The sequence below is a fragment of the Berghia stephanieae genome, chromosome 12, assembly GCF_034508935.2.
Source record: "Berghia stephanieae isolate SIO BIC M18660-M18661 chromosome 12, UCSD_Bste_1.3, whole genome shotgun sequence".
In the NCBI taxonomy this organism is placed as follows: Eukaryota; Metazoa; Mollusca; class Gastropoda; order Nudibranchia; family Aeolidiidae; genus Berghia; species Berghia stephanieae.
Genome location: NC_088371.1, coordinates 40974186 through 40983088, shown reverse-complemented (window position 1 = coordinate 40983088; position 8903 = coordinate 40974186). Strand labels below are relative to the sequence as shown.

Here is an 8903-nt window from a genome sequence, read left to right as displayed (position 1 = left end):
GTAAACAAAGACCAGTGACAACCATTCGTTTAGGGTTTATTGAGGAGGAGTGGTACCATTGTTGATAGTGTGTCACAATTCAGTATGTAAACAAAGACCAGTGACAACCATTCGTTTAGGGTTTATTGAGGAGGAGTGGTACCATTGTTGATAGTGTGCCACAATTCAGTATGTAAACAAAGACCAGTGACAACCATTTGTTTAGGGTTTATTGAGGAGGAGTGGTACCATTGTTGATGGTGTGTCACAATTAAGTATGTAAACAAAGACCAGTGACAACCATTCGTTTAGGCTTTATTGAGGAGGAGTGGTACCATTGTTGATAGTGTGTCAGAATTAAGTTTGTAAACAAAGACCAGTGAAAACCATTCGTTTAGAGGGAAGATAGGCCTAAATTCTACAAAATACCGTTTTGAGAGGATTGATCACAAAGATAAATTTATTTTCTCCGGTGAGAGTAAGTTCGATCTCCAACTGGAAAGAGTTAAACATGTTTGTGACACACCCTTGTTCCATCCACGTGATAGCGTGAGTAATGATCACTGCGCTCAATTAGTTGTATTTTAAATGAATACTCTTCAACAGTCGTAACGTCACTTCCTTCCTAATGACGCATGGTAACTTAGTAACACTGGCTCTTAACTATCGGAACAATGAAATATTTCCCCGGCGAGCATAAAAGCGTATCCAGAGGAAAAAAACCATAAATTTGATCATGTTTTGACTTTTACACATTCTGATCACAAGGCATATGATAAGTTCTAGCCAGCATGAAAAATAAAAAGTAATGATTTTCTTTGTTTAGAACCAAGATGGCCGCCGTTGCCGGGCGGCGTGACATTAGAAGGGTCGTTACGACTGTTGAAGAGTATTAAAGCACCCAAGAAAAGGTAAGACAAAGGGGAACTGGGAACAAATAGGGTTCAAATGTAGATTCCAAGAGCATACCACAAATGTACTTAGTTTGAGATCACCTATAAGTCTCATCCGGACACAAGCACAAAATCCAACAGAGAGGAATACACTCAAATGCTTACATTATACACTAAAAACAACAAATATATTAATACATAACAAGAGAATTTACAAGGGAAAAAATATCATCTCCCAAAACAATAACTATGCATTTGACTGTTTCCCTCCCAGCCAAGACTCCAACCAGGGCCGGACAAAACCAAGTAACATCATTCCAAGACAAAGACAGAAAGCATGTTGGAAAACAGATATAAGGGGATAGAAGAAACAGTATGGACCTCCCTGTCCGCTATGGGAGGTCAGGATCCCCACCCAGACATGCTACACGCTTCATACCCTGGGCTATATAACATCACATTATCATGCTACATGCCTCATATTTTGCCAGAGACAGGGGGATTTTGTTTTATTTTCTCCGAAGATGTTCTGATTTTGCTTTTGTTACGAAGGAGAAGACAACGAAAGAGACAAAGCATAATATGGTGCCGAGAACATTTCCTTCTCAGAGAATCACGAGGAGAGTTCCAGCGTACATCCCGTCATCTTCTTGAGAATCCTGATGAAGAACTCTTCCCAGATCCCAGAGATTGGGCCTTGCCCTTACCATTTCAATCAAGCTTTCCTTGTAGCCGTCCATGTTCACCGGATCTAGAACTACACGTGTAGCAAAAAAGTGAGCATGTCCATTTCCTTCTCGACGCGTTTATCGTGTAGCGAGTCCCGTGTAGCGTGTAGTGAGTTGTATGGCCCCGCATAAGAGAGACAACGAGGTTTCACTTTTCTACACACGTTTAAAACGTGTAGCATGCAGCGTGAAGCGTGTAGTTCTATGTCCCGTCAGCCTAAGTACCATCCGAGAGCTAGTGTCGTTGGTGCCGAGGAACGGAAATGAGATTCGCACACGTCACTTCAATGAATTGGCGTGGGTGATCTAAAATTAGATGTTGACGCGTTCGCTATAGTCCTCGATCCAAATCGTTAACTCTATAATAGAGCAGTTGTGCACAACAACAAATCCGTCGGCCGAAAGTTTTGTCGCTGTCCCAAGGATCGATGTGAACAAGGAAAATAAACAAGCAGCACGACACGACAGATCGAACTTGTCGGTTGGCATTTTCGTGAGAAAATAGAGAAGACTCCCGCACTACACCAAACTATAATTTGTTGTTGGTTTGTGTGTGTGTGTGTGTGTGTGTGTGTGTGTGTGTGTTTGGTGATAACGAAATGACTGTTTGGCCATACTTTGGCTTGCAATTTGTCTGTTTTTTTTAAAAATGGTTTTACGGCGCTTGCAATACATTAAGGTCATATCAGCGCCAGTAAAAAGGAAGAAAATTGTACAGTAAAAAGTTCTAGAATTAAAATTAAAGCATCCAAGAATAAGGCAAACAAAGTTTGTTTGTTTTTAAGGGTTTTACGGCGCTTGCAACACATTTAGGTTATATCAGCGCCAGTAAAAAAGAAGAAAATGGGATAGTAAAAAGTTCTAGAATTACAATTAAAGCACCCAAGAAAAAGTACAGTTTGTACCTCCCTGCCCACTATGGGAGGTCAGGAACCCCATTCTAGCCCACTATGGGAGGTCAGGAACTCCACCCAGTGCGATTTGTGTCCACCAACAAATCCCTTCACATCCAATGGTAAGAACTTGTCCTAGAGTGTCTGGCGAGTGTGGTAGGTTCTATATCTAATTTGTAAATTATCTTGTAGAGCTCTAATAATTCTTCCTTGACTCTATTGTATTTGATAATAATAATAATAATAATAATAATAATAATAATAATAATAATAATAATAATAATAATAATAATAATAATAATAATAATAATAATAATATGTTTGTTTGTTTGTTGTTTTTAGGGGTTTTACGGCGCTTGCAACACATTTAGGTTATATCAGCGCCAGTAAAAAGGAAGAAAATGGGATAGTAAAAAGTTATAGAATTACAATAAAAGCACCCAAGAAAAAGTAAGACATAGGGGAACTGGGAACAAATAGGGATCAGATGTAGATTCCAAGAGCAGACCACCAATGCACTTAGTTTGAGATCACCTAAAAGTCTCATCCAGACACAAGCACAGGTCCCATCTAAGAGGAATACACTCAAATGTTTACCAATCATTTAATATAATATGTAAACTCAACATAATACAATGCATAACAGAGAGATGATTTACAAGGAAAAAAATATCATCTCCCAAAACTATAACTGTACATTCGACTGTTTCCCTCCCAGCCAAGGAGCTCCGGCAAGGATCAGGACAAAACTAAGTAATCTCATTCCAAGACAATGACAGGAAACAATTGGGAAACGGGTATGGGGGGATAGAAGACACAGCATGTACCTCCCTGCCCACTATGGGAGGTCAGGATCCCCACCCAGTAATAATAATAATTAAAAAAAAAAAATAAAATAAAAAATAATGATAATAATAATAATAATAATAGTAATAATAATAATAATAATAATAATAATAATAATAATAATAATAATAATAATAATAATAATAATAATAATAATAATAATAGTAATAATAATAATAATAATAATAAAAATAATAATAATAATAGTGACAACCACATCAATAATAATAATAATAATAATAATAATAATAATAATAATAATAATAATAATAATAATAATAATAATAATAATAACAGTGACAACCACATCAATAATAATAATAATAATAATAATGATAATAATAATAATAATAATAATAATAATAATAATAATAATAATAATAATAATAATAATAATAATAATAATAATAATAATAATAGTGACAACCACATCAATAATAATAATAATAATAATAATAATAATAATAATAATAATAATAATAATAATAATAATAATAATAATAATAGTGACAACCACATCAATAATAATAATAATAATGTTAATAATAATAATAATAATAATAATAATGTTAATAATAATAATAATAATAATAATAATAATAATAATAATAATAATATAATAACAATAATAATAATAATAATAATAATAATAATAATAATAATAATAATAATAATAATAATAATAATAAACACAGAGCTAAATCGAAACAAACAACCCAACGTGTACCTATTTTCAGGTCTGGTAACTCAAATTGTTATGAGCTTGTAGTTATATTACAAATATTATACTCTCAAACCAACGCAGACTTTTGTCCTGTTCAACAATGTTAAAACGAGCATTAAATACCTTTAGGTTACCAGACCTTCCAATACATGTACGTAGAATCAAACAAATAAAAACCGGAAATACAGGAACACCAGGGCCATTTTGATTTTCAATTGTAGTTTTTTTTATTAGTTGGTTTAATGATAATAATCTTTTTTTTTTTTGTTGTTTTTGTTTTTTTGTTTTTGAGCGTTTTACGGCACTTGCAACACATTTAGGTCATATCAGCGCCAGTAAAAAGGAAGAAAATTGGATCGTAAAAACATTCTGCATGTAAATTAAAAGAGGAACACACTCAAATGTTTATAAATAATATATATGTAAAAAAGTACAGTGCATAACAGAGAGATGATTTACAAGACAAAAAATATCATCTCCCAGAACTCTACCTACCTAGTTGACTGTTTCCCTCCCAGCCAGGGTATCCAGCCAGGGCCAGAATAAAACCAAGTAATCTCATTCCCAGACAAAAACAGAAAGCATTTGGAAAACAGATATAAGGGGAATAGCTGACACATTAAGTTCATTTCTGCCCACAATGGGAGGTCAAGAACACCACCCAGGAGGTCAGGAACCCCACACAGGAGGTCAGGAACCCCACCCAGGAGGTCAGGAACCCCACCCAGGAGGTCAGGAACCCCACCCAGGAGGTCAGGAACGACACCCAGGAGGTCAGGAACCCCACCGAGATGAAAGTCAAAAGACCCCACCCAGATGAATAAATAAATAGTATTAAATATCAACAAAGCCATCATACTTTCTATGAAATATTATATGGAAAACACAGTTCACGCGATCCTACTTCTTGCAAAGAATAAATAATTAATTTTACGATGTTCATACTAAAGTTTTGTTTGTTTTTGTTTTTAAGGGTTTTACGGCGCTTGCAACACATTAAGGTTATATCAGCACCAGTAAAAAAGGAAGAAAATGGGATAGTCGAAAGTTCTAGAATTACAATTAAAGCACCCAAGAGAGAGTAAGACAAAGGGGAATTGGGAACAAATAGGGATCAGATGTAGATTCCAAGAGCTTACCACCAATGTACTTAGCTTGAGATCGCCTCTTTACACACAAGCACAAAATCCAACAAGGAGGAATACACTCAGATGCTTACATCATACATTAAAAATAAATATAATAATACATAACAGAGAGATGATTTACAAGGAAAAAAATATCATCTCTCAAAACAATAACTATGCATTCGACTGTTTCCCTCCCAGCCAGGACTCGGGCCAGGGCCAGGACAAAACCAAGTAATCTCATTCCAAGACAAAGACAGAAAGCATGTTGGAAAACAGATATAAGGGGATAGAAGACACAGTATGTACCCCCCTGCCCGCTATGGGAGGTCAGGATCCCCACCCAGTTCATACTCAAGATCTAAAAACGATCATACTAAGTAAATTACCTAATGTACGCAATCATACTAAATTATAAATTACCTAATGTACGCCATCATACTAAAGTATAAATTATCTAATGTACGCAATCATACTAAAGTATAAATTACCTAATGTACGCAATCATACTTAAGTATAAATTACCTAATGTACGCAATCATACTAAAGTATAAATTACCTAATGTACGCAATCATACTTAAGTATAAATTACCTAATGTACGCAATCATACTAAAGTATAAATTACCTAATGTACGCAATCATACTAAAGTATAAATTACCTAATGTACGCGATCATACTAAAGTATAAATTACCTAATGTACGCAATCATACTAAAGTATAAATTACCTAATGTAAGCAATCATACTAAAGTATAAATTACCTAATGTACGCAATCATACTAAAGTATAAATGAAAATTCACGAGTTGGTCAATGTTTTTGTTCGCTTAAAACACATTTAGATCATATCAGCGCCAGTAAAAAGAAAGAAAATGGGACAGTAAAATGGGATTGTTTGTTTTTGTTTTTAAGGGTTTACGGCGCTTGCAACACATTGTTTGTTTGTTTGTTTTTAAGGGTTTACGGCGCTTGCAACACATTAAGGTCATATCAGTGCCAGTAAAAAGGAGGGTGTTTGTTTGTTTTTAAGGGTTTACGGCGCTTGCAACACATTAAGGTTATATCAGCGCCAGTAAAAAGGAAGATGAGACAAAGGGGGAATTGGTTCAAATCGGAAACAGATTTAGATTCCAAGAGACCACTATTAAAGTACTTAGTTTGAGATCACCCAAAAGTCTCATCCAGACACAAGCAAAGGTCCCAACTGAGAGGGATACACTCAATTCTTTTGCAAATCATATATAATATGCAAGCAAAACAATGCAGTGCACAACAGAGAGATGATTTACAAGGAAAAAAAATATCATCTCCCAAAACCATAACTATACATTCGATTGTTTCCCTCCCAGCCAGGGCCAGGACAAAACTTAGTAATCTCATTCCAAGACAAAGACAGAATGCAAGTTGGAAAACAGATATAGGGGGATAGAAGACACGGTAAGTACCTCCCTGCCCACTGTGGGAGGCCAGGAATCCCACCCAGAAATTTTCATTTAAATTCATCAAATTCCCAGAACTGGACACAACACATCTAGTGTAAAATTGATTGTTACCCGATTGGAAGTAGGCGATAAAAGCACAAGTAATTTAACGGCAAATCATAAAATCATTTTGGTTTATTTTCATTATACAAACACGACAACGCACTCACATAGAGGTGTATAAAGGAGTCCACAATTGAGATAAAGCAGGTGTGTTCAAAGCCATCAAAAGTCATCATGCACCTGTAACAAAATCATACCTAAAAAAACAACAATAAATAAACTGGCGCCTAACAATTATAATTATAATTGAGCTTTTATATAGGCAATATTCCACTAAATGTGCTCAAAGCAATTTACAAGGGGTCCCTGGCCAACAGCAACACTTAACATGTAGGACGGGACATGATGCCTGTTAGGCGATATTATAATTTTTCGGACAGAGACAACGACGTTAAAGGCCAGGTACTCATTTTACACCTGAGTACGGTGAGAGAATGTGAGTAAAGAACCTTTTCCAAGGACTCAACTATGCGCCGAGGGAGGCTCGAACCCAGGACCTTCCGACCCGAAAGCGAGTGTCATACCACTAGACCACATAGCCGCACGAGGAAATAATGACAAGTATTATGTTTTTGTTTGTTTTTGTTTTTAAGGGTTTTACGGCGCTTGCAACACGTTAAGGTCATATCAGCGCCCGTAAAAAGGAAGAAAATAGGATAATAAAAAGTTCTAGAATTACAATTAAAGCACAAAAGAAAAGGTGCGATAAAGGGGAATTGGTTCAAATAGGGAATAGATGTAGATTCCAAGAGCACACTATCAGTGTACTTAATTTGAGATCACCTAAAAGTCTCATCCAGACACAAGCACAAGTCCCAACTAAGAGGAATATACTCAAATGTTTACAAATCATATAATTATGCAGAGAGATGATTTACAAGGAAAAAAATATCATCTCCCAAGACTATAACTATACATTCGACTGTTTCCCTCCCAGCCAAGGATCTCCGGCCAGGATCAGGACAAAACCAAGTAATCTCATTCTAAGACAATGACAGGAAACAATTGGAAAACGTGTAAAGAGGGTATAGAAGACAGAGCATGTACCTCCCTGCCCACTATGGGGGTATAGAAGACAGAGCATGTACCTCCCTGGCCACTATGGGGGGTATCAAGTATTACATTTATTGCTAAATTCATCTTAACACGCTGCCATCCCAAAAGTGACCAAATCTAACCTGTATCAAATCTGAGCCTATTGTATGTGCTAAAATTATGATTTATCCCCAAACCAACATACATTTATTTCCACTTGTTTTATATATAATGCACACAAAATACATTTTATATATAATTAAAGCGATCAAATGTGAAATCAGCATATCGAGTGGTCAATTCGCATATAACAAAAATGTGTTATGAAATGGACTCCAAAATGTTGAGAAGGTTGTGACAATTGTTTAATGTCGTGTTCACAAATGATTGGATGTTAGAACTTATATAACTTTTAAAAAACCATTGAAATATTATACAAATATGTAATTTAAAAAAAACAAAACAAAAACCCAACAAAACAAAACATCTACATCATGAGAATGTTACGAAGGAGGATGGAAGCAAGAATACCATGATGAGGATAATGAGATGATGATGATAATGATAATGATAATAATAATAATAATAATAATAATAATAATAATAATAATAATAATAATAATAATGATAATATAATATAATATAATAATAATAATAATATAATAATATAATAATAATAATAATAATAATAATAATAATAATAATAATAATAATAATAATAATAATAATAATACTAATAATAATAATAATAATAATACTAATAATAATAATGATAATAATAATAATAATAATAATGATAATAATAATAATAATAATAATAATAATAATAATAATAATAATAATAATAATAATAATAATAATAATAATGATAATAATAATAATAATAATAATAATAATAATAATAATAATAATAATAATAATAATAATAATAATAATAATAATAATAATAATAATAATAATAATAATGATAATAATATTGTTTTGTTGTTTGTTTTTAAGTGTTTTACGGCGCTTGCAACACATTAAGGTCATATCAGCGCCAGTAAAAAGGAAAAAAATGGGATAGTAAAAAGTTCTAGAATTACAATTAAAGCACCCAAGAAAAAGTAAGACATAGCGGAACTGGGAACAAA

General features: G+C 33.8%; 1 long non-coding RNA gene across 1 annotated transcript; it reads right to left on the bottom strand.

Moving 5' to 3' along the window:
* Positions 1 to 4265: 4265 nt before the first annotated feature.
* LOC144958342 (uncharacterized) lies at positions 4266 to 8396 on the bottom strand. The gene is made up of 2 exons (XR_013642402.1): positions 7824 to 8396; positions 4266 to 7782 (listed from the first exon to the last, which is right to left on the bottom strand). It is a non-coding gene; the product is annotated as an uncharacterized LOC144958342 (long non-coding RNA).
* Between the last annotated feature and the right edge of the window lie 507 nt (positions 8397 to 8903).